Source organism: Pleurodeles waltl, chromosome 4_1, assembly GCF_031143425.1.
Source record: "Pleurodeles waltl isolate 20211129_DDA chromosome 4_1, aPleWal1.hap1.20221129, whole genome shotgun sequence".
Classification (NCBI taxonomy): domain Eukaryota; kingdom Metazoa; phylum Chordata; class Amphibia; order Caudata; family Salamandridae; genus Pleurodeles; species Pleurodeles waltl.
This window is the reverse complement of record NC_090442.1, coordinates 851,886,885-851,910,345: the sequence shown is the minus strand read 5'-3', so window position 1 is coordinate 851,910,345 and position 23,461 is coordinate 851,886,885.

The following is a 23,461-nucleotide window of genomic DNA, read 5'->3' as shown; positions in this document are numbered from 1 at the left end:
GAACCACCGTTTTTCCTTCCTCAAGTGTCCTGGTGTTTTTGGGAAATTTGCTGTTTTTTGGCAGACTTTGCTGTGTAACTCTTAATACAGTGGTCGGATGACCTCCAACATGGCAATCTTTTGGCAGCTGCTGTGATCTTACCGTCAGGCCGCCAGACTCGTAATGAGGCCCTTAATCTTCCCATGCCTGAAATCAAAATGAATGTGTCCTTGTTTAATGTAACTGATGCTCATGTAAAGCACTCCAATACCTTCAAGTCAAGTCTGCGCTATATATAACTGCAAAATAAACAAAAACAAAAAATTGACATACTTCTGTCATTGAGCATATGTGCCTATATTTGGGTGATATTTGTGCTACACTTAGGCTCTTATTTCTCTGGTGGCCATCTTAGGAGGCTTATTTGTTATGAAGCTCCCTAATTTTCTCATTTACTGCAGTATCCTCAGTAGAAAATGCTTTCAGTTTTCCAATTCGATTCCATCAAGATGGTGTTAAGATGTGGCACACTTTAGTAATAAATTCCGCCCATTAGAACACTGTAGTAAAGCTGATTACCAGGGAGTTTTTCGTCTGTCTGCTGCTGGTGTTGAAAGTGCATGTTTCAGTTTCCATGTCAAAATGTTTTATGAAATAGAAGAGGAAGATATTTGAGAACTCACTTAAAACGTGTCCTAATATTTCTGTCTACAGCACTAACCATAATTTCTATGATAAAATGAACCCCCTAATTTTGTCCCTTTCTAAATTAAATGTTTTAAGTTTTTTAGTTTAATTCAATCAAGATGGCTTCAGGTGTGCCACACTTTTGTCATAATACTATTAGTGCTCTAGTTGTTCTTTAGAACTCTCTGGGAGGCTGCAGTACAACACAAGGGAATCAACTGACATACGCTTATGTTGGAAGTACATGTTTTACTGAAAATGTCAGACTTTATTCACATATGGTTGAAAAAGATAGTATAAATTTACAAAAATATATGCTCTCATTTTAGCTTCTGGAGCACCTTCCATAACCTCTATGGGAAAATCATGAGAAAACTGTTTTCTCTCAAACATGATTCATGAAATCCCCACAGAAGGCTTTTTCATAGGATAAAATCACTTTAGAACAAATCACAATTCCTAAAATTAGTTTGGTACCATCAACAAATGATTCATATTGTAACTAAAATCTGTTATCACCTTTTATACGTACGTTCTCCTTTCTGTGACTCTCAAACCTGCCATTCACTACAATGCATTTCCATGGGGACCATGCCTCAGAGTCCTGTAAGTGCTGCCACATTATGTTGTCCGTGTTGTGGCTAGACAATAAAGGGGGGAGTCATTATGGAACCCAATATATGCCCTTTAGAGTCTGGGTGTGCTCACTCTGTCCACTTATATATATATTTTTTTACTTTTCAGGACACAGAGACCAGGGCCCTCATTCTGACCTTGGCGGTCTTTTCGCAAGACCGCCGAGTTACCGCGGCGGTAAAGACCGCCGACCGCGGCGGTATGCCGCTGCGCGTATTCCGACCGCTGGGAGCGTTCTGCCGGAAAACCGCCAGTAGCCACACTGGCGGTCGGCGGGAAAGTGGAGACTGGTCAACCTCCACCGCCACGCCAGCAGAACACCGCCCCCAGAATTACGACCCACATTTCTGTGTGGCGGTCTTCTGTTGGCGGTCTTCTGTTGGCGGTCACGTCCCTATGGCTCCCGTCGCCTCCCGGAGGACCAACGCACAAGGTAAGTTGATCGTCTGTGAGGGGAGGGGGTGGGGGGGTGTTGTGTGATGTGTGCGTGCATGGGGGTGTGTAGAGGGGGTGTGTGAGTGCGTGCATGCGGGCGGGGGGTGCTGCTGTGCCTATGGGCAATGTGTGTAGTTCGGCGGGTGCGCATGTTGGCATGTATGTGTGCGGGTATGTGCCCCTGTTGTGTATGTGTGTGTGTAGGGGGTGTGCATATGTGCATGTTGGGGGTGCGTGCATGTCGGGGTGCGTGTATGTGCATGTCGGGGTGGGGGGGGCAGGGGGTTCGTACCACCTCTGGGGGGGTGGAGGGTGTGGGGGGAGGACTCGTGGGGGGTAGTGGGGGGTGGGGGAGACCCCTATCAGTGCCAGGGAAGGAATTCCCTGGCCCCGATAGTGCCTACCGCCATGGTTCGCATGGCGGTTCCCGACCGCCAAAAACCGCGGCGGTAAGCAGGGTCATGATACGGTTGGCGGTCTTGGGTCGACCGCCGGGCCGGAGTGCGCAAACTCCAGCCCGTCGGTCATGACCGCCGTGGCGGTCGGAGTGGGAAAGTGGCGGTCGATCGCGGCGGTGACCGCTGCGGTCAGAATGCCATTTTTCGGACCACCGGTCTGTTCGCGGTCCGACCGCCGCCTCTCCGCCGACCGCCAAGGTCAGAATGAGGGCCCAGGTCCCTGAGTCTTGTAATGGATGCCAAAACATATTGTTCAGGTTGTCACCAACCAATCTGGATTGACTAGTCTCCTTCATATTGGCCAGTCAGAGCATATCTGAACACCAACTGTCCAGATACTTATATTTCTTTTCCTTAAATATCTTAAAAACTACTGAATGGATTTACACCAAATAATAAAAAGCACGATCAGTGTACCAATATCTAGCTTCCTGCCAAATTTGGTGTAATTCTGTTCAGAGGTTTGGGCTGTAACCGTGTCTAAAGAGCCCATGGGAAAATGCATTTTTGGACCCCCCTTTTTCTTGGCCTCCCCTTGATAGATAACTCTGATAACACAGCAGCTGAATTGAGTGGCATACTGATTTTAAACATTTCATGAAGATTCGTCAAACTGCCAAAGTAATTGACAAAACAAAAAATGCTGTTCCTACGGAACTAGGTCCTAACTATAACTACCAACTGGTGACTGCCACACATAGTAATGTTGTACAGTGTAATTTTTTATCACAGCACTGTGGTAGAATGACAAATTATGGTTAGTGTTGTCTAGTTAGCTGGCTGAAAAGAGTTTGTAATGAGGTCCGCAATTATAATAATTTGAAGGTGGTGGATAAATTGTAAATGAAAGTTAAAACTATAACTTTAGAATTTTTAAAGTCCCTATAGTTAAATGTGGTTGCTATAGGGAAGTAGGTTTTTGTAACAATAACTAAGCTGTAACCTTTGTTTTTTTCACTGTTGTCAGTAGATAGTTAGGTCTGCTTTTCCATAGAAAGATAGTTTTTTGGTTTGCTAATAACTTTGGCTCCATTTGATGAATCTTCACTAAACTTTCCATAACAAATGACCATTCACCTCAGCTCCTTCCTGAAAATATTTGGGGTGATCCGTCAAGCGGGGGCTGAGAAAAAAGCAGGTCCCAAAACAAAAAATATTCATGCATTTCCCATAGACTTCTTTAGACACAGCTACAGAACAAACTGCTGAACAGAAGTACACCAAATTCAGCAGGATGCTAGAACTTGGTTGACAGATTGTGCTTTTCGTGATTTGGTGTAAATCCGTCCAGTAGCTTTTGAGAAAATAATTTACATTTTTTTTTTGTATGTTTGGACAGTTGGGCTTCTGAGAGTCACACAGGAGTCCCGTGGGAGTGTAAATTTAAAAATTAAGGGGCATATTTATACTCTGCGCCGAATTTGCGTCGTTTTTTTCGACGCAAATTCGACGCAAAACTAACTCCATATTTATACTTTGGCGTTAGACGCGTCTAGCGCCAAAGTTCATGGAGTTAGCGTCATTTTTTTGTGTGAACACCTTCCTTGCGTTAATGATATGCAAGGTAGGCGTTCCCGTCTTAAAAAATGACTGCGATGCATATGCGTCGTATTTATACTCCCGGGCAAAAATGACGCCCGGGAGTGGGAGGGACTAAAAAACCCGCATTTGCGCCGGATTTTAGCGCCTGGGTCAGGGCAGGCGTTAAGGGACCTGTGGGCTCAGAATGAGCCCAGAGGTGCCCTCCCAAGCCCCCAGGGACACCCCCTGCCACCCTTGCCCACCCCAGGAGGACACCCAAGGCTGGAGGGACCCATCGCAGGGAAGAAAAGGTAAGTTGTGGTAAGTATTTATTTGTTTTTGTTTTTTGGCATAGGGGGGCCTGATTTGTGCCCCCCTACATGCCACTATGCCAAATGACCATGCCCAGGGGACAGAAGTCCCCTGTTCATGGCCATTGGGCAAGGGGGCATGACTCCTGTCTTTGCTAAGACAGGAGTCATGTTAATGGCGTCTGGGCGCCCAAAAAAAATGGCGCAAATCGGGTTAAGACGATTTTTTTGCCTCAGCCTGACTTGCCCCATTTTTGGACGCCCAAACGCCATTTTTCCCTACGCCGGCGCTGCCTGGTGTACGTGGTTTTTTTTCACGCACACCAGGCAGCGCCGGTCGGCTAACGCCGGCTAACGCCGGCTAACGCCATTCAATAAATACGGCGCCCGCATGGTGCTTCAGAATGGCGTTAGCCGGCGCTAATTTTTTTGGCGCAAAACTGCGTTAGCGCAGTTTTGCGTCAAAAAGTATAAATATGGGCCTAAGGCATTTGATTGATAGAGAAGCATATTTTTCACATGAGACTTCATGCTCTCGTGGGAGTGAGAGGCTCCCATGAGTCTTGCAAGAGCGAGGACTCTGACTACCTAGCTGTTGGAATGTTAGAAATGAAATGGGAGCCATTTTTGTTTACTGTGAAAAATTGGTGGTGTTGTGGAAAATGAAATAAAAAAAGCTATATAAGGGGGCAGCAGAAAAGCCTGCTGTCTCCCTAGGTTTAGAGTGGAGGTATCTAAGGGATAACTACTGCGAAGAAAATAAATTAATATTGTTTTAACTAATTTTTATGATCTTGCACAGGCTCTCGAGCGATCACGAATAGTAAAAAATGGGCATATGAGTTTTCAATACACTCTATTTGTAGGAATGCATAATATGGTCCTTGTTTTTGAGAGGGAGTGTGTAAGAAATAAGTACTGTGATGAGTAGATGGTTAATTCTTATTTTTATTAAAAAGGTACAATCTCGCAAGACTCTCACGGGATCATGAAAAGTAGAAAGGAGTAGGTGATCTTTAAAAACACTGTAGTATGCATACTTTCTACTGTGTGAAGGAGTGTTACTGGAGATCGTTTTTATCAGAGCCTACTATTTATGTCCATTACCTTGGTAAGAGTTGTGTGCAGAGAACAGTCTTTTCCCACACCCTACCATCACACACATTAACAGAGAGGGGGGTGTTAACAATGTCTGGACAAAGAATACTGTGCACACCTGTCATCCAAGAGAGAAGTCTAAGTGGAGATACGATTCTCCCACCACACAGCCTTCTACACACACTCATAATCAGAGAGAGAGGTCTGAAAGGAGAGGCTAGTCCATGCACATAGCTTACTATGCTAACCTGTCATCTGAGAGACAGATGTGACAGGAGAGGCCAGTCCTTGGACACACCCTAATAAGTATACTCGTCATCTGAGAGAAAGGTCTTGATCTCTCCACACACCTCATGGGGTTTTTCATAAATTTAACGGGGCATGACATTGTTTTGAAAGGGCCCCTATGTACTGTTCTGGGTGAGACCCAACATTTTGGCGCTAACCCTGAACAGTACATCAATAGCAGCACAAATTCTGACAGTATTGCCCCTTACCCTGTGCCATGGTGTGGTGTATTTTAAATACGGTGCACACATGGTGGTGGTAGGGGGCGCAAGGGCATGCAAGAAAAGTAGCACTACATGTAATGTAGCATCAGTTTTCTTAAATCTAGCCCTAAGTGATTTATTTTTCGCCACAATTATACAATGGATTACATTAATTAAACCAAACACACTGTTACTATTCTTGTGTTTGTAAATAATAAATACATCAGGATATATTCAGTGTAAATGCAAATTCCCTTATAAAAAGTACGATCTTGCGAGAAGTTCATGAGAGCAAGCACTGCCCCCTCAGACAACATGCAAGGAATTGCCTCACTGGTTCTCACAAACTCTCAGGAATGGCTTGTGAGAGCTGTTGGTTATGATGGGCTTCTCTAGCTTTTGTAAGACTCTTGTGAGTGAATAAAATAAAAATAAAAAAGAGAAGCAGTACAAAACAACATACATGATAAAACAATAGGGTAGCCCTGTAAAAAGCTACTTTAGTTAATAGTTTAGAGACTCTTCTAAGAGTAATGACAAATTAAAAATAGATTGCTGGTATAATGTAGCCATTTGAGAGTTATATGAACTGAGCAAATACACATTCACTACTGAAATATTGACTGTTTGTCTTTTTAACCTTGTCATGGATGTAATAGTTATGTCCTCGGCAGCAGTTGCACTGTGCTGAGGACGTAACCATTATGTCCAGGGACCCACCCACAGGGGAATCATAAGTGCCCACCCTGTGAGCCACCACCCACAGGAAGGAAGAAGCACTTCTGCTGCCACCCCAGCACGGCATCTAATTACATCAGCGCCCATCGCGTGCTGACATAATTAGAGGTCACCCAACACCCTGGAAGGAAATGGTCTACAGCGCGTCCAAAGAGAAAGAGGTAAGTTTCTCCTCGGGGAGGGTTTTACAAAAGAGGCATCAGGGGCTTTTGCCTTCTTCCGATGTCTCTTCGGGCAAAGCAATAGTGCAGCAGGAATGCCCAGTAGACACCAGGGAGTTTGTTTTTTTGAATTGCTTGCATTGTGTAGGGAGCAACTCCTTGTGGAAGGGACGCTCCCCTTTGGGGAGCATATAGGATGGCTGTTTCTGGACCCCATGGGGCATATTGGTCAATTTTTTAAGACGATCCAGCCCCAAGGAAACCACTAGACACCAGGGATATGTTTATTTTGGCATGTGGAGGAGTTGCCCCTTAGCCAAGGGTGCTCCCCCTTACTTTTGCAAAAACCCACTAAACACCAGGGATATGGTAATTTCACACATGGGGGGGTGCCCCTTTTGCGAGGGTGCTCATTCTTTTTTGGGGCATTATTATTGGCCTTTTCTGCCCCCCTTGGGGGCAGATCAGACATATTTTTGGGCTGAAACACACTGGGCCCAAGGATATCATTTTTAAGACAATCCGGACACAAGGAAACCACTAGACACCAGGGATATGTTTATTTTGGCATGTGGAGGAGTTGCCCCTTAGGCAAGGGCACTCCCCTTAATTTGGGGTACTATTTTGGCAGTTTCTGCTCTCCTTGGGGGCAGAGCAGCCATTTTTTAGGCCAATCTGCCTACTAGACACCAGGGATGTGGTAGTTTGGCATGTGGGGAAACAGCCCCTTAGGCAAGGGAGCTCCCCTTTTTTTAGGTCATTATTATGTCTGTTTCTACTGCCCTTTGGGGGCAGATCAGCAATATTTTCAGAATGATTTGCTCCCAAGGGGCAGGAACCCACTAGACACCAGGGATATTGTAATTTGGCATGCGAGGGAGTGACCCCTTAGGCAAGGGCGCTCCTCCTTTTTTGTGCATTATTTTGGCTGTTTCTGCCCGCCTGGGAACAGATCAGCCACATTTTTAGGCCAATTTGCTCCTAAGGGGGGCAGAAACCCAATAGACACCAGGGATAATTATTTGCACAATAAGGGTCGCTCCCCTTTTGGCCACATATTTTGGCAGTTTCTCCCCCCCATCGAGGGCAGCTCAGACATTTTTTGTCCATCTACCTGAAGGAAAGCAGAAAGCCACTAGACACCATGGAGTTTTATATTTAAATGTCAGGGAGAGACAAGGGTTGCACCCCTCTATTGGAGCAATATTTTGGCCATTTTCTCATCCTCCTTGGGCAGATTGGCCAGATTTTTATGCCCATCTGCTCTCAAGGAAAGTAGAAAACTACTAGACACCACGGGAAGCTTCTGTGTGGGTGTGAACTGGAGTTCAGCTGACGTGTGCACATACTGGTGTTTGGCTGGCAGTGCGTGTACGACCGGTGCTTGACTTGTGGTACGTGTGGGATGGCATTTTGCTGGTGGTGCACGTGGACTTGCAATTGGCTGGCAGTGTGTTTAGACTGGCAACTGGCTGGCTGTACGTGTGAACTTGTGCTTGTCTGGCAGCGGTGCATGTGAACTTCAGCTTAGCTGGCAGTACATGTGGACTGGCACTTGACTGGTGGTACGTGTGGAATGGTGCTTGGCTGGCAGTGCACATGGACTGGTGCTTGGCTGGTTGTGTATTGGTGTTGGGCCTGCAACTGGCAGTGGGAATGTTTTTTGTGTCTAACGAATGAAAGGTTTGTGAATGGACTGTAATGCGGCTGGTTCCTTGACGTGGTTTTACAGCTCAAAAGCTGTAAGTCAGTGGTTCTTTGATCTTTTGTTGAAATTATTAACAATTACATTTTATTTTGTAAAGTCATTCATGAATAAAGATGTTTTTAGGAACCAGTTACTTACCCTCAGGCCAAATACAACCAGTTTGCCTGTGAATTACTAGTGGGTGGATGTGCAATAATGTTCTGGTGTTTTCTTTTGCTTTTTCCTATCCATGTCTACTCTCTCTGTAGTGAACACCTTCTTGCCAACACATCTTTTTGGAAACTGTTCACTAAGCGAATAATATGTGGTGTGATTTTTGTGAATCCCACAAGGTTTACTTACCCAGAAGCACTTGTAAATGGTTGAATAATTGACAAAAATACATTGTTTCCTCACATTTTTGTGTGGGAAAGGTGTGGAATCACCAGGTCGGCACAAATTTTCCACCAACTAGCATTCCCCCAGGTCTCCTGATTAACTGCTACCTCACTTATATGGGTGGGCCAAGTGGCTTTGGCAGGGAAGGGCCAAAAACATTTTATGGACACATCAAAATTATCTATCACAAAACTTGTTTCTGCAAAGGGGTTACCTATGTTTTTGGTCCCGGGCTCGGTGGCCATCAAGGGAAGCCTACCAAGCCCAGACATTTCTGCAAACTAGATACCCGGGGGAGTCCAGGGAGGTGCAGCTTGCGTGGATCACCCCCTTTTCTTGCCCAGATTCCCCCTCAAAGCTCAAATTTAGCTACAAAAATCACATTTTCCTCACATTTCCAGGACAGCACAAATGTCTTTTTACCAAGTGTTCCTCTTGGTCTCCTGAGAAAAATGAACACTAAAAGAAGCATGAACTACACCTTGCGCCTTGCCATTCACTGCTTGCGAACTCACATAAGACATCACTCATGACATGTTCTATGACATCATTTAGGACATCACTGATGACACCTAAAATTAAAATGACATCTTTGATCACATCACTGATGACAGCTCAAATGACCAGCTCAGGGAGAGGGGCTGTGGAGCCCCCCTCCTTTATGGTAATTTCCCCCAAGGGGTGGGCTCCCCAGGGCCTTTAATGGCTCATGGAGAGTGGCTGCACCACCCATACCCATTTTTAAAAGGGGCCTTTTGAGGCTCAGGGTGGAGGGCTGTATGGCCCTCCTCCCCATATAATCTAATTCCAGCTCTGGGGTGGGCTTCCCAGGGCCTCTTGGGGCTCAGAGAGGGAGGCCACCAAGCCGCCCTCCCTGTAATGAATACAACCCTGGAGGTGAGCTCCCAGTGGCATAAACATAGTAAATGCGGCCCAGCCACCATTTTGTTTTTTTCTGGGTTTTTTTCTATCCTGCGGGTGTCCCCTGGGATCAATGTATTTTTTACTGATTCATGCACTGTTATCTTATGAATAATTTTACTGCAAATGTTACAGTGACATTATCAATGGTATTATAAAATATGTCATGAGTCCTGTAATATCTGGGGTAATTAGCAGTGCATAGCAAGGTGCGAGTTATAGTTACCTTAGGGCATGATTTATAGTTACTTGAGATAACTCAAACTATAACAGGTGAATTTATATGGTAAAATATTAGCCTAACTATAATGTCCCTGTTACTGTTGTTTTTTTAAGTGAGTTTCTATGTTTTTTTTAATTCTGTTTCCTAACTAGTAAGTAAAATCACTTTATTTAGTTTTATTTGACAACCATAAATGTACATTAAAACAAATTAAATGATTTCAAAATTAGCATAAATAATTAATAAGTAAAATCATAAAATCCATACGACAATGAATAGCAGTTTGATGAGACCAGTGGGCAGCCTATATACAAAAACATTTTGATAGAAAAGCCTTGTTCATAGTTCAATGAAATCACAATCATAAAGTGCATTTATTGGTTAAAATACAACTAGTAACATGATGACACTACAAATACCTCGATGAACAACATGTTTGCACCTTGCTTAAAGCTAAACCGTGGAGATAACTCAATGCTTCCCTTAGATCGATAACACACTAAAATTGAACAAAACCCAACAAATGATATATTATTGGTATGGGTTGTCTAGGAGCGAAAGCTTCTTCAGTTTAGCTTAAAGTTAATTCTTTATATTTTCTGTTAGCTAGACAAGAAGATCATAATAAAAAAGCATGGTCCATTAAAAATTGTGTGAAGCAACTAAAACTTAACTGTAAACCATTGCATAATTTGTAAGTACAGTGCATACACAATCAGCTAAAACTCTTTCTGGCTTTCAATACCGAACACAGAGAATTTGTGAGGCCATAACATATTTCTATTGTCGCGAGAGTTTGAATAAGCAAATAAGCTGGGCGGCATTCGCGTATGTGCAAAGATCTTAACAATGGAAATACAAATTGCTTCCTCTGTCTAACCTACAGTTTACAGAATAAAACTACATGAATTGTGCTTTGTATTGAGACTGAATCACAAGGACAGTTCTCTAAGGTAGCACTCCATCATTCATTGTAGGGAAGCTAACTAGGCGATAGAACATGTTCAGTCTCAAACTAATGAGAACAAACTGATGCCTAGGATTCATAACATGCATTAAGTAAGGCTCCTTGCCATCTACAGTCTGCATTGGTTCCTTAGGACACTGGGTTTTTGTGCTTCTGTAGGCCACCAGTGATCCGCCACATAAGTGAGGCACTCCATTCTCAGGTCTTTTCTACTTAGTGCTTCCATTGTTGCTGGCGTCTCATAGTAGTCCGGATAGCCCAGTTCCTTAAAATGACTTTAAACAGTTCTTCATGTACATTAACCAGGGGATTCTCAAAGAACAACTTAGGTCAGCCAGTCTTTCAATATAGCTGGGTTTTTGTGCTTCTGTAGGCCACCGGTGATCCGTTAAATAAGTGAGGCACTCCATTCTCAGGTCTTTTCTACTTAGTGCTTCCATTGTTCCTGGCGTCTCATAGCAGTCCGGATGGCCCAGTTCCTTAAACTGTTCTTCATGTACATTAACCAGGGGATTCAGAAAGAACAACTTAGGTCAGTCAGTCTCTCAATATGGCTTGGTTTAGGCGCTCATGCTCCGATGACCAGACTTTGGCGGTCATTCTGACCGAGGCGGGCGGCAGTCGCCGCCCGCCATGCGGTTACCGCCGAATGACCGCTCCGCGGTCAGGAGACCGCAGCAGCCATTCTGGCTTTCCCGCTGGGCCGGCGGGCGACCGGCAAAAGGCCGGCCGCCGGCCCAGTGGGAAAGCCCCTGCAACGAGGAAGCCGGCTCCGAATGGAGCCGGCGGAGTTGCAGGGGTGCGACGGGTGCAGTGGCACCCGTCGCGATTTTCACTGTCTGCAAAGCAGAAAGTGAAAATCTGTATAGGGCCCTGTTAGGGGGCCCCTGCACTGCCCATGCCAGTGGCATGGGCAGTGCAGGGGCCCCCAGGGGCCCCTCGACACCCGTTCCCGCCATCCTGGTTCTGGCGGTGAGAACCGCCAGAAACAGGCTGGCGGGAAGGGGGTCGGAATCCCCATGGCGGCGCTGCAAGCAGCGCCGCCATGGAGGATTCCCTGGGCCAGGGGAAAACCGGCGGGAAACCGCCGGTTCCCCTTTTCTGACCGCGGCTTTATCGCCGCGGTCAGAATAGCCCAGGAAGCACCGCCAACCTGTTGGCGGTGCTTCCGCTGCCCTCCGCCTTGGCGGTCAGAGACCGCCAGGGTTGGAATGACCCCCTTTATGCCATAACGATGCTGGTTGTACCCTTATTAGATCTGTAATGTATGTGGCCCCCAGTTCTGAGTGAAACACAAATGATGAAGTCATTTTTGGGATGGCTAGGAGGAAATTTAGGAAATCATTTTCTGCTGTTTGCAGCGTGTTATCCTTTGTATTTTCCCATATCCTTGCCTCATACATGGCAGTAGGAACGCATTTAGCACTACACATTTTTAACGTCTTTTAGAGTAATCGTACCCATTTGCTTAGAAAATATTTTCATATCTGTGTTAGCTTTTATGAGCTGTAATTTCCTGGTGCTGATGCATTGCGACCAGGTGCCTTAGGGCCAGATGTAGGAAGAAAGCAAATTGCGAGTTGCAATTTGCGAGTCCTTCCGACTCGCAAATTGCAACTCGCAATTTGCTATGCAGAAGGGTGTCTCAGACACCTTCTGCGACTCGCTATGGGGTCGCAAAGACCCACCTCATTAATATTAATGAGGTGGGTCGCAATTTGCGACCCCATAGCGAGTCTGGGCACTCACAGGGATGGTGGCCTGCTGGAGACAGCAGACCACCATGTCCGTGACTGCTTTTAAATAAAGCAGTTTTTTTGTTTTCTATCTGCAGCCCGTTTTCCTTAAAGGAAAATGAGCTGCACATAGAAAAAATACCGAAACCTTTTGTTTCGGTTTTTTTTCAGAGTAGGCAGTGGTCCATTGGACCACTGCCTACTCTGAAAAAACACTTTTGTGATCATTCACAAAGGGGAAGGGGTCCCATGGGGACCCCTTCCCGTTTCCGAATGAGCTACCATCCACTTCAAGTGGATGGTAACTGCGAGTTGATTTGCGACCGACATTGCGGTGCGAGTCGCAAATAGGAAGGGAACACCCCTTCCTATTTGCGAGTCGGAAACGCATTTTGCGAGTCGGTTCCGACTCGCAAAATGCATTTCTGCATCGCGTGCGGGCATTAGCGCCTCGCAAACGGCCTTTGCGAGGCGCTAATGCCTTGCTACATCTGGCCCTTAATTCCCAAATATGAGAATGTTGCTGTGACATTGATTTTCTCTCCATTTATTGTAATAGGGCAGCTCTTAGCTGTCTTGGTGCCACATTTCATTACGTATGTTTTAGAACAGTTGACTCTAAGACCCAGATCTGACATAAAGTTAACAAAAGTTGCCAGAAGGCGCTGGAGTTTGTGCCGTAAGAATGACGTCGTCAGCATAAAGAAGGGCAGGGATCACCCGATGACCGATCTGGGGTAGATCCTAGTATTTATTAACTAGCTCTGTCTCATGATTGTTTATATATAAAGAAAATAGGAACGGTGCTAGTACACAGTCTTGTCGTACCCCTCTATTTACATTGAACGATCTGGTGCACTCCCCTTGAGCCCCAAATGTAATCTTTGCTCTGCATCCAGGACATAACTCTTTTGTGAATTTAATTATTGTTGCGTCTACCCCCAGATCTTTCAAGATAGACCATAATTCACTACGGACAACGCAGTCAAAAGCCGAGAACAGGTCTACAAAAGCCAGATATAAGTTTTGTTTCTTGATATTGGTGTATTTCCCAATTAGGATGTTCAAATTTAGACCCTTTTCCACCGTTCCTATCCCAAGGTGAAAGCGGTATTGCAAATCTGACAGGATTGTGTTTGTTTCCGCTCATTCCTGTAATCTGTTCAAAATAATCCATCCAGCTATTTTTGCTAAGGAATCAAGAAGTGAGATGGGCCTGTAGCATACAGGATTATGGTGATCGCCCTTTTTAAATATTGGCACAATGATGGACTCTGCCCAGGTTAAGATGGAACCTAAGTAACAGCATGCCTTCAGGACCAGGGTCAATAGGGGGCCCCAGAGTGCGATGTTGGACTTGTATACGTCCACTGGAACACCATCTGGGCCTGGGGCTTTCCCGCCCTTACTTGCATTGATGGCACCAATGACTTCTTCTATACTAAACTGAGGTGTAATAGTGAAGGAGTTGTCTTTATAATTGAGCTAGTCCAGTGACGGAACGCATCTGTCCTGGTCTATTTTGGAGCTGAGCCCCATTCCCCTCTTCAATTAGACCACAGACTTTTTCTGAAGGTTCCTTTCATAGGTGTATATTAAAATCGCCACCCCACAAAATTAAAGTCTCTTTCCTGGTATTAGCACACACTTTTCCTAAGTCATCTTGCATTCGCCTGATTATACTTGAGGCATCGCACATAGAGACATAGGGGCTCATTATGAACATGCCCTCTTCATGCTGGTGGTCTTTCAATAGACTGCCAGCCCCCTTGAGGCTCCCAGGCCGAATTACAAACATTCTGCCTGCCGGCCGAGCAGAATGCAGAGCTGGGACATTGCCGACGGCTCCACATGGAGCTGTCATCAATGTCTCAGTGCGGCAGGTGCAGCAGCACCCATCGCGCAGATCACTGCCCGTAAATTGGGCACGATGGGGCACTACACGGGGGCCCCTGAGCACCCCTTCCACCAGCCCTTCCGTCGGGGAAAGGCTGGAGGAACAGGGTTCATTATCCGGAGGGCGGCGCTGCTTTCAGAGCTGCCCGCACGGATAATGATATCCGCCATCGTCAGGCTGCCTGTTGGCGGTAGCCTGGAGGTGGCGGAGAGTCGCCTCAGGCGGCCCTCCCTGTGTTCATATTATGGCGGTTCAGACCGCCATGCCGGTGGCGGTATTTACCGCTGCCACCGGCATGGTGGTCTGAACCGCCGTGATCATAATGAGGGCCACAATCATAACAATTTATAATCACTATTTTCCTAACTATATGTCCCTGTAATGTTTGTTTTTTTCAGTGAATTTCTATGGTTTTTAATGTAAAGTAATTTTAATTGGTGAATGTTGGCTGCAAAGCCTAGCCTGTGGGCAGGCCTTGTGGGTAACCCCTTAGAACAACCCAATTCTGCAGTTAGCCTCAGGGCCTGGCCACAGACCAGGCCCTGCTGCCACCCTCCTATAGTCACCCAAACATGCATCGCTCACAGCCTTTGGCTGTGTACAGAGGGGGTTGGGTCTCAGCAGCAGTTCACACGAAAGAACCCACTTGTCACAGTGTCTACAAGAGATATTGTGCTTGAAAAAAGCAAGGATGCAAACACCTCCATCAAGGATTACCGATAACTTTTCAAGGTGGAAATGCAGAGAAAAAACACTTGCTTTGCCTTGACCATGTGCAAGAAATTAATGTGATTAGTACCTTACAGAAGTGGGCCTTGAACTTGGGCACCTGGTTTGTTTATATCTGTCAGTGCTTCCTGTTGAGGTTTCATTTCTGTCAAATGAGCATCATGCCAGAATGAATTCTGTCCTGTTTATTTATCTAAGAAGAGGCCACCGTTTTGTGCAGAATGTCTACTCAACTGGAGCACTTTCTACTTGCTATCTAGTTAGTGCTACCTTGTTGGGTGTAAGTATTGTGCATCTCTTACACTACAGCTGGTAAAAGAATGCTGTGGTAATGTCTCCAGTGACCTTGTGTGTCTGTAACTGTGCCAGTGCTATTTGTTCCTGAAGCATCCTTATCAGATAACTTTTCAAGGTGGAACTGCAGATCTGCAGTTCCACATTGAAAACTTCCTTTCTTTTTTTCATATCCCTGGGACAGCAGGGGGAGCTAAAAGGGGACCACTGTCCCAGCCAGCTCCGGTCTTCGTTTGAAGCAATGTTTTGATCTCTTTCTATGCCCACAGGACAGCAAGCAGGAGTTTGACAGTTCCTGCTTGCTAAAAGCAGACTTATGTTTGCTTTTGCTTAGTGGGAGCTGTCAGCTTCTGCCAAGCAAAAGCAAACTGCTACCGATCGAGGGTGGACACCTCGGGAGGTAGCAGGAACCGGTCCTGCGGGTAGCGGTCTGGGCACCAAAATGGCAAAAAATGGCGGTCCCCCCTCCTTTCTTTTGCATGGGCCAGCCAGCACCGTATTTGGCCAGGGAGGGTTGCCGTGTGGGCCCCCTACATGATTTACATAAAGGTATTTGGCCCCAAGGAGATGATGGTCCCCGGAGCTTTTGAAAGGCTCAGGGGGGAGGTTCACATAGCCCCACCTTTTAAAAAAAAGCTGCAGGGTCTTGGTGGTCCCTGGGGCCATAAATGGCTCTAAAAAAGGGTCTACAAGGCCCCACTTCTTATATTTTATTGGCTCTGGAGAGGTGTGGTCCTCGGGACATGGGTGGGCTACCGCCTCATACATAACATATATTGCCCTCAGAATATGGTGGTCGCCAGGATGCGGGGGGTCATATAGCCCCCACATTCATTACAAACATTGACCTGGGGAGATGGTGGTCCTGAGTGCCATAAATGGCTCCAAAAAGGGGGCTGCACAGCCCCCCTTCTTATATTTTCTTGGCCCCAGGGAGGTGGTGGTCCCCAGGGCGCGAGGAGAACTGCAGCCTCTGCATACATCACATGTATTGCCCAGGGAGGTGGTGGTCTTTGGGGCATGGGGGGCTGTGTGGGCCCCCTGCATACATAACATTTATTGCCCATGGGAGGTGGTGGTCCCAAGGGTGCGGGGGGTCACTCAGCCCCCTGCATTCATTACATGTATTGCTCTAGAGAGGTGGCAGTCCCTGGGGCGCAGGGTGCCACGCAGGCCCCCCCCCCCATACAACAATTGATTTCTGTGGGGATGTGGCATTCCCCAGGGTGTGGGGGGATGCCATGCAGTCCCTGCACATACATTATGTTACATGTGCCCCCTGCATACATAACAATCATTTGCCTGGGGAGGTGGTTGCCCCTGGGGTATGGAGGGCTGCACAGGCCTTACACATAAATTATTTACAGTATACATGCATTTGCCCCTGGGCAGTCCCTGGGGGTAGCATACATTATTAACTATGTACATGCATTTGCCTGGGGAGGCGGCAGTCCCCGGGCTTGGGGGAACCGATGCCCCCTGCACATATAACATATATTGCCTTGGGGAGGTGGTGGTCCCCTGGGAGTGAGGGTCATGCGGGCCCCCAACATACATAATGCAAATTTCCCAAGGAAGGTGGCAGTCCCTGGGGCACGGGGGCACACAAACTTCTCTGCATACATAACAATTGTTTTCCCTTGGGAAGTGGTGATGCAGGGATGTCGCATGGACCCCCTCATACATTATAATTGATTGCCCCAGGGAACTCGCAGTCCCTGGGGCTTTGATAAGCCCTAAGAGGGGGGCCCATGTGCCCTTCTATATTTTTGAATGCCCCCGAGACCTGACCCACCCGAGGGCTAAATGAAAATCAAGCTTGCTTATTTTTTTGTTTGAATCCACAGCTAAATTTGCAAATATTTAAATTTTTTGCGATTAATTGAAAAAAGTGCTTTTAGCCCTGGAGGGTCCCTAGGGGACCCCAGGACCAAGACTAGGGGGTCAGGGTATTCCCTGCCCACTTGTTTTGTCATTTTGTTTTTAGACTTGCAGAAGCCAAGTGTCTTAATGACTGCCAACACTTCCTGGTTGAAGTGGTGGTAGCCAATCAGATCTCTGCACGAGATCTGCAGTATTCACAAATTTGTTGCAACCCTATATATACAAATTTGGATTTCTTTTAATTTCTCGTAAACTATTGAACGGATTTACACCGAATTAAAAATGGGTAATCTGTGGACAACAAAACACTTTTCTGTCAAATTTGGGTAATTACGTCCAGCGGTTCAGGCTGCAGATGAGTCTTTAGGAATTAACATGGGAAATACACTTTTTTGACCCCCTGATTTTTCTCGGCCTATATATATCACAGGGACGTTATAGTTAGGTTCTGAACTTATACTCACAAACCCATGTAAATTCAGCTGTTATAGTTAGAGTTATTTTAAGTTACTATATCTCATGCCCTAAGGTATCTATAACTTGTGACCCTGCCATGCACAGTTTTTTCACCAACAATTTTACAGGAAATGTTGCCAAGATATTATTCATGATGTCATAGAAGATGGTATGAGTGTTGTAATATGTGGGGTAATTAGCATTGCGTGGTGATGGTGCTAGTTATAGATACCTTAGGTCCTCGTACCCTAGGGTGCCAGTCCCTTTGCTGATATCTGATTGGAAGCCATCACTTTAGTCGGGCCAATTTGTTTTTTAAAACATACAAATTCATTTACAAAACCAAAGGTTACAGGAACGTTATAGTTAGGCTCATATTTTAAACGTAAAATGTCATAGAAATTCACCTGTTATAGTTACAGTTATCTCAAGTAACTATGGGCCAGATGTAGCAAGCCGTTTGCATGTCGCAAACTGCGAAAAACGCAGTTTGCACCATGCAAACGGCCTCCCGCGATGCTCATTCCCAAATTGCGAGTCGGTACCGACTCGCACTTTGGGAATGCGACTCGCAAATAGGAAGGGGTGTTCCCTTCCTATTTGCGACTCGCATCGCAATTCAGAGTTGTTTTGTGACCGCAAATGCGGTCGCAAACCAACTCGCAGTTACCACCAGTGTCACACTGGTGGTAACACATTCGCAAAAGGGAAGGGGTCCCTATGTGGCCCCTTCCCCTTTGTGAATGTCGACATAAATATTTTTGGTTTCGGTATTTTTTTCATTTCGCAACTCGTTTTCCTTTAAGGAAAATGGGCTGCAAAATGAAAAAAAAAACGTATTTATTTAAAAAGCAGTCACAGACATGGAGGTCTGCTGACTACAGCAGGCCACCATCCCTGTGAGTGCAGGGACTCGCTATGGGGTCGCAAAATGCGACCCACCTCATGAATATTGATGAGGTGGGTCTTTGCGACCCCATAGCGAGTCGCAGAAGGTGTCTGAGACACCATTCTGCATCCGATTTTGCGACTTGCAAATTGCGAGTCGCTCAGACTCGCAATTTGCAAGTCGCAAAATCGGATTTTGCTACATCTGGCCCTATAACTCATGCCCGAAGGAAACTGTAACTCGTGCCCCCGCCATCACAGTTTTTTTGTAAAAATGTTTACTCTAAATATTTCATTGATGTTGTCAATGACGTTATCAAAGATGTCAAGAGTGCCGTAAGTTGTGGGGTAATTAGCAGTGCATGGCGAGGACGCAAGTTATAGTAACTTTAGGGCACAACTTATAGTTACTTGAGATAACTCTAACTATAACAGGTGGATATCTATGGTTGTGTACGTTTAAAATGTGTGCCTAACTATAACGTCGCTGTAACCGTTATTTTTGTAAGTGAATTTCTATTTTTTTTATTCTATTTTCTAACTATACCATCCCTGTAACCTTTGCTTTTTTCAGTGAATTTCTAAGTTTTTTTTAACGTAAAGTAGTTTTCATTACTATACATTAACCCAACCAATGCCTTACACAGCCTTTGGCCTGTGGCCAACCGCCTGTAACCACCAAAACTTCAGCTGTGCACGGTGTGGTTGGCCTGCAGCCAGTCCTGGTAGCCAAATCCCCTAACCAACCAACCCCACTCTTCATATGGCCTTTGGCCATGTGCAGAGGGAGATGGCCGTAGATCCACATGGCCCTCCTCTCCCGGCCAATTTTGACCCCAGGGACCCCATTCACCGGCACCCATGACATTTTCATGGGAGGAGCTGTGTAGCCCCCGCCCCTGACCAATTTAGGTCCCAGGAACATCATCCCCCGGCCTTCAAATATTATTTTTTTGGGGCCCCCCCTTCCCAGGTGGATCTTGGCCCCGGGAAAAACCTCCCCCGAAACCCGACCTAAACAATTTGTTTTTTGGGGGTTGGGGCCACATGTACCCCTCCCGAGGCCAAGCTTGGCCACGAGGACCCTGCCCTCATGTCATCTTGGTACCCCCCAGGGCAACCAGTCAAAATGGTTGGGGACCACAGGGGCAGCATTGCTGTCCCGGAGCGGGAGCTGCTAAAGATGCAGCTCCATCTCTGTTAGAGCAATAGTTTCCTCTGTTTCCCTGCCCGCATGTCTGCAGGCAGGGAAACAGAGGAAGCCTCCGCTTCCAGCAAGTGAGAGCTGTTAGACAGCCCTCAATTGCTGGAACCGGAGTGTTTTCTGTAACTTGGCAGGAGCTATCAAAGCTCCTGCCAAGTCAGAGCAAACATCTATGTCCCGGGGGTAGGCACCCCAGGACATAGCAGGAGCCGGCCCTGGGCTGTGACAGTCCCCAGGACTATCAATGGCTCCTCAAGGGGGGCAGTGAGGCCCACCTCCAACTTAAACAGCCCCAGAGAGGTGGTGGTCCCTGGGGCTGCGGGAGGGCCACACAGCTTGCCCCTCAACTCTGATTGAAGCCCCGGGGAGGTGGTGGTCTCAGGGGCTGTGGGAGGCACATGCTCCCTGCATTCATTTTGTTTAAAACCCCGGGGAGGTGGCGGTCACCAGGACTGTGGGACAGCTGGGCACCTGCCTGCATTTAATGAGATGAGAGCCCTCAGGAAGTGGCTGTCCCCAGAGCTGTGATGCCCCCCAAACTTCATTTATATTTGTCCCAGGGAGGTGGTGGTCCTTGCTGCTGCAGGGGGATAGACGGGCCCCTGTATTTAAGGAGATGTTAGCCCTTGAGAGGTGGTGGTCCCTTGGGTTGTGAGGGGTGGACGGCCATCTCACATTTCATTTATATTTGCCTAAAAAAATTGGCAGTCCCTGGTCTGTCGGGGGCTGGAAAGCCCCCCGCATTTCATGATATGTTACCCTGGGAAGGTGGCGGTCCCCGGGGCTACACGGGGTGGGCAGGCATCCTCCTACACTTCATTTATACTTGCCCTGGGGAATTGGCAGTCCCTGGGGCTGTGAGGCAGCCAGGTGCCTCCCGCCTTTAATAAGATATTAGCCTTGTGGTGGTGGTGGCCCCTGGGGATGTGGGGAGGTCAGGCAGCCCCCAACTGCTCTTCATTTCTATTTGCCCCGGAGAGGCGGCAGTCCTCAGGGCTTCTGGGCAGCCGGGTGGCCCCGCATTTGATGAGATATCCTGGGGAGGTGGTGGTCCCCAGGGCTGCAGAGGGGGTGGGCATCATCCCCCCACTTCAATTATAATTGCCTTGGGGAGGTGGCATGGCGGCAGTCCCCAGGGCTGCGAGGGGGCCAGTGCCCCCTGCATTTAATGAAATAATAGCACCAGGGGCAAGGCGGTTCCCGGGGCTGCGCGGAAACCAAGCTGCCACCCAAGTTTGATTAGATATAAGCCCAGGGAAGGTGGGGGTCACTGGGGCTGCAGGGGGGAAGTGGCCTCCTGCATTCAAAATTTCAATGCCCCTTGGACCGGGTCCTCCCAGGGTCTGCAGTTAAAGAAGCCAGAGAGCCCACACCGATTTTTCTAAGGGATTTGTGGCAGAACTGCCGCAATTCCCATCAATTGTTTTTTTTTAATGCTTTTTTGCTCTGGGGGAGTCCCTCAAGAGGTCAGGGTGTCCCTACCGTGGCCCCTTGTATTTCTTTTAGTATTTGGTCTGGGACTCTGCTGAAGCAGAGTCCTAACATGGATGCCAACACTTCATTTATCATGATGCTTTGGTGTCATACTTTGTTGCTGGAGTGTAGGCAGTGTACTCCCTTTCATTGAAGCTCTCTTATTGATGGCTCCCTTGAGCCATGGCTGACGAGCCTTGGGAGGCACCTGAGCTCCATGAGTGCTACTTAAACCCAAGAAGACATTTGGCGGCATTTCAAGCAAGCCCCTATACCATGCTGCTCCCTGCTGATGACGGGCTAAACCCAGAAACACGTGTACAGGGATATACAGCACTTGCTGCACCCACGGAGGTGAAAGACTTTATTCATTTTTGAATGGACTACCAGTTCGACTGCATTTATCATGATGCTTTGGTGTCATACTTTGTTGCTAGAGTGTAGGCAGTGTGCTCTCTTTCTTTGAAACTGTCTTATTGAAGGCTCCCTTGAGCCATGGCTGACAAGCCTTGAGAGGCACCTGTGCGCCATGAGTGCTACTTAAACCTGAGAAGACATTTGGTGGCATTTCAAGCAAGCCCCTATACCATGCTGCTCCCTGCAGATGATGGGCTAAACCCAGAAGCACGTCTACAGGGATATACAGCACTTGCTGCACCTACGGAGGTGAAATACTTTATTACTTTTTGAATGGACTACGAATTTGACTGCATTTATCATAAATCGTTGGGGTCATACTTTGTTGCTGGAGTGTAGGCAGTGTGTTCCCTTTCTATGAAACTGTCTTCTTGAACGCTCCCTAGAGCCACGGCTGATGAGCCTTGGGAGGCATCTGTGCGCCATGAGTGGTACTTAAACCCGAGAAGACATTTGGCGGCATTTCAAGCAAGCCCCTATACCATGCTCCTCCCTGCTGATGACAGGCTAAACCCAGAAACATGTGTACAGGGATATACAGCACTTGCTGCACCTACGGAGGTGAAAGGCTTTAATACTTTTTGAATGTACTACCAATTTGACTGCATTTATCATGATGCTTTGGGGTCATACTTTGTTGCTGGAGTGTAGGCAGTGTACTCCCTTTCTTTGAAACATTCTTTTCCAATCAATCCTTGGTGTGAGAAAGTCAAGTACTGGACTTTGAAGGGCAAAAGAAGTCAGCGGCTGAAGAATACCTTGCGGACTAAAATTCAAAAGCACTCTTAAAAGTATCATATATTTTTAGGGGCAGATGGGAAAAGCTTCCAGTTCAATCCTTCTCCCCATGTCTGCACTCAAAACAACTGCATAACATCTCTGAGCACAGGCACTTCATTTGTGGCCATGACATGCTGGTTTGTCTGGGTTGCTATAAGTTCATCACATGGGACGCTACACTTGTGTTTGCCTCCAGCACCAAAGAGGCATGATTGCCTGCGAGGGTACAGTGTGTCAGGGCCTGTGGTCCCATATTGAGAACCGCAGGGCTGGCTGGAGGAGAATGTGAAGGTAGAGGATCCTCCTAGACATTTGAAGATTTTCTCATTCCTGAGGGCTGGGTGGGACGCACTGGGATAAGAATGAGCCAGATTCTTCAGCACTTCAAAAGAGGATCTTTTGATTCTGTGAGACGTCGCTGGTCATAGGGGCCTGTGGACATCAGAGGAAGGAGATGTTGCTGATAATCATAATCATAAAGATTAGAACTGGGCCCTTTGGTAACCTTTTGATGTACATATCACTGAGACGGACATTCAGGTGCAAATCTCTAGTCCCTCCCATGCCTTGTGTTTATGGCTATCAAGATTGGTGACTTTCCTCCTGTGACAGACTGCTGTCCCAAGGAAGAATATAAATAAGGAGTGGACACTTCATTGTGATCAACCCTCACACTAGGTCGCAAGTGTATCTGGAAATGGATCCAAAAAAGGGGAGCTTCATAATTGAAAATTATGAACCTGAAGCTGTACATCAGTGTGAACAAGCTCCAAATGAGTTCTGCCTTTTGTGACCAGGAGTGGGGACTAAGGGTGGGACAGTCTCTCAGTCTCCCATACTGCATGAGGAGACATCACCCAGGAGAATCAAGGAAACTCACCTCAAGCTTAAAGCACCAGCTTCTACATGAGGTGCGTAAAAGGTACTTTGCTAAGCTGCTTGGAGCTCACAGTAGGCCGGGCCCAGGGACATCAGGAGTAAAAGACCTCA